The sequence below is a fragment of the Helianthus annuus genome, chromosome 14 (genome assembly GCF_002127325.2).
Source record: "Helianthus annuus cultivar XRQ/B chromosome 14, HanXRQr2.0-SUNRISE, whole genome shotgun sequence".
Classification (NCBI taxonomy): Eukaryota; Viridiplantae; Streptophyta; class Magnoliopsida; order Asterales; family Asteraceae; genus Helianthus; species Helianthus annuus.
In genome coordinates, this window is record NC_035446.2 from 132,339,773 (window position 1) to 132,343,615 (window position 3,843).

The 3,843-nt window shown below is 30.7% G+C and overlaps 1 long non-coding RNA gene across 1 annotated transcript; it reads right to left on the reverse strand.

Moving 5' to 3' along the window:
* Window positions 1-3,253: 3,253 nt before the first annotated feature.
* On the reverse strand, window positions 3,254-3,633 carry LOC110923338. The gene is made up of 2 exons (XR_002583993.2): window positions 3,571-3,633; window positions 3,254-3,488 (listed from the first exon to the last, which is right to left on the reverse strand). It is a non-coding gene; the product is annotated as an uncharacterized LOC110923338 (long non-coding RNA).
* Window positions 3,634-3,843: the final 210 nt, after the last annotated feature.

The window sequence follows — 3,843 nt, forward strand, 5'->3', positions numbered from 1 at the left end:
CCGAATCTGCATAAGCAGGCCTGCGAAGGAAAAGCACGAAACATTTATGTAGACGGTTATCCAAAAACAAATATGCACAATTACATTGTTTATGGAAATCAATCAATTATAGTTGAAAGTTTTTTTTGTTGCCTTTCCATTTATAACGACACCAAATTTATTTTTTTCAAAAGCCAACTTCTCCCCTTATATGTCTTTACACATTCGAAGTGATGCGTTACCAAGTTTTTTTATTCCTATTTTTTTTAATGTAGAACAATGCACTTTTATATTTACGAATTCAAGTTTCCGACTGTTGTAGCCTGGTAATTTTAAAATAGAGTAAACATATACCAGGTATGTAAATAATATTTCAGATCGAGTAGAAAGGTAAATAGCACATCTTTAATTAAAATGGTTTATTAAACATGCCACGAATAAAGTGTAATTTGTTATCTCGACCGTCTCTTTTATAAAATTATAATGTTAAAGAAATATATAGTTTTAAATTTAATATTAACTTAACTATATATGCTAAATATTTAATTATGGATAATTATAATATGATTACCCAAATGAGTTTATATATTTTTTATTTTGATCTTAAGTTAATTAATTTAATTGTGTTAAAAGGATACTTGAAGGATTATTTACAAAGGTAACCCAATAACCAAAAGCGCATTTAGTGGGATCTTGGTGCTAGATTTTCTATCATACATTTTGGGTTAGATAGCAAAATAAAGGCGTAGATTTTTGTTTCAGTATCAAAAGTAGAAAAACGTAAGAATGTGGGATAGCAGAGGGTAAAAAACTACTTTTATGCCAGTGACAATATAGTCGGTGTTCATGTACCTGCCGTTAACACTTGTCACGTCCCATTTTCTACAAACCATTATCATGATAGGTCCGGTGCTCCCTTCACGGAGTTCACTAAGGAACATATGACTGCTTGTACCACCGTCGGACGTTTGCAAATTAAGGGGGCTGGCCATGGCAATAGAGGAGGAAAGGAAACTATGAACCTACAAACATAACAAAGCCGGCAATCTTATAGCATAACCAAAGACCGTTCAAATGTCTACAAATTAATCACATCCTAATGAATGATATTAAATGACTGGGATATTCAAAGAGACACAATAAAACATGCAATTTAATTAATTTTAAAGCAACTTTTGGTATCCTAGCTTGTAGTTACAAACATAACAAATTTGTTTATTTCTGACCCCTTGTTAATAGGCAGTTACAACTTGAAAGACACAAATGTATTTAAGAGGCTCATAATGAAGGTTGTAAAAAAGTTGATATAACTAAATTTTTAAGTATACTAGGGGGAACACCCGTGCGATGCACGACATGCATAATAGTTATTGTTTTTTCCTGGAACGACGACTGATATAGATAGTGCGTGACACGGTACAAAAGTGCGAATATAGTATAGATTTTTAAAACAAAAACCGGTTTTTTTTAAAGTTAGCCGTTTGACCATGGTTATTTTGACCAAAGTCCACTCCTCGTTCGGCGCTTTGTGGTAGCACTACCAGTCAAAAAAAGGCCCAAAACGCCCGAGGGTACAGTGTTCCCCCGCGTTTTTAAGACGCTTTGAGAGAGGTTTGCGCCCCACCACATGTGGTCTCACAAAACTTCAATTCTATGGACGTGTGGTTTCTCAACCCTCTTCAAAAGACGTCACAGTTTTCAAATTTTTTTATTTTTATTTTTTCTTTTTCATTGTTTTAGATGGTGTAAAATAGATGTTAAATATATATATTATACTACATACACATATACATATAAATTCAGTTTTGACATCTAAAAGTCAAATTGCAGGTTTTGTTCCCTTTTATAGATAAGAAAGCAGTTTATTATTTATTACTAAAATGTTGTATTAACTTTATTCTGCAACATATTCTTTATAAACTATGCTTACCTTGACATAACCTAATAGCTATATTTCCTTATTAGAAGTCTCTTATAATTGAAAATTAGTACATATTATTACCTTGCTGGTGAACACATTTACTCTATGTTTAGGGAACAATTTGATTAGGTTGCTGATATTGAATTGAATATCACACCAAATTACAATAGCAGTTTATATTGCTACTATTCACCCAAATCAAGCACCTTAAATAAGTCAGTGTTTCTCTATATTCAAAAAACGAACTATAACTGACGATTATTAAATTGCAACAGTCAATTCAATCCAAATACTGCAATAGAAACATAAAATCTACCACAATTCGTTGGTTAATCACGTATAGTTCTTAATCGATTAGAATCAGAAAAAAGGAAATTGACTCACCGTAACTTAAAATCAGGAAGAAGGCGAACAAAGGGGCGGAGTTTTTCGAAATCAATGACCCCTGTCTTTCATTGTTATTCCTTGAATGAGGTAAGCAAGACCCCATACTACACACTACATACACATACATAAAAATTGGGTTCTATATTATTTGTATAAACACCGATTGGAAACCCTCACATTGCATTTGATGAAACCCTAATCAATATAAACACACACACTAACACTCACGAATCGAATCGAATTTATAAAAGGAAAAATTCGGGCTGTTTTTACCTCTTGCTGCTCCAAATCTTCATTACCATACATTATCTTCATCTTAGAGATATAGATATTGCACTTAAAGGTCTCAACCATCAAAATACGATCCAAGGGCTAAAAAGTGGTTCCTAATTATGCAATGGTTATCATTTGAACCTTATTCCATGAGACTTGAGGTAAGATGCAAAGAGCATTCTTTTGAGTTTTAAACGATCTGTAATTAAGTTCATTATTTAATCATTATTGTTGCAATTATTAGGTATTATAGATAATAATACCCCATGAAATTACCTTTTAGTAATTTTCGTTTCTAATTGGTTAGCATCTTTTAAGTTTTAAAACCATTTATAGTTATAATTAAATTCATAATAACGTTGATTAAGTTATTTTATATTTAATTATTATTATTATTATTATTTATTTTTATTTTTATTTCATATGATGTTCATCAACTATCTGATAAAATTGCAAAAAAGGTTGTAACCTTATTTGTATGATGTTTAGCAATTACTAAACCAAATAATAATGACTTAATTATAAAATTCAATCAAGTAATCGGTTACGGAGAACTTGAAATGGAAAAGCAATGTAAATATGAGGAAGGTGATGATGTTCAACTAAGTCAAATGATTTAATTCTTTATCAAGTATTTAACAATACTTAATTTATAAAGTTATCAATTTAATTGTATTTATCAATTTATACTCATGTAGAAAGACTAATTCCCTTTACTAACTTCATTGAGTTGTTGTACTATAAGCATAATATGTTGCAATTATTTAAATTTGGTTGGAACCCTTGTGAAATGCTTTATACGATAGTATAGATAAACGCAATCAATTTAAATCTTTTGCGCGGGTTGAAAACATCCGAGCCCTTAAAGTTTGCTGCCCAATCCTGTCAAACAATACCTCCTCAAATATTTCCTCTGCATCTATATTGCCTATATATAGTATCAATTAAATCACACAAAAGCATCATATGTTTAAAAAAAATAGTAAAGTAGAAATTAAAAAAGGAAATACCAATAGGCCAAATAAATGTCTATCTCCAAATGAATAACTTTTCTCGTACCCACCCTTTTACACCTCCATATACATGAAGCTGCAAAAAAGAAAAAGACTATAAATTTATGAACAATTAAACAATACATTGGTAAATGGTTCCAGATACTATAGTCATGCAAGGGTACCTTGATGAAGTATGAAGTGTCTGTCTTTTTGTATCCAATAACCTGTGTGTATACTTTATATGTAATATAAAATCATAATTTGAAAAAAAAAACCACTAAATCACCA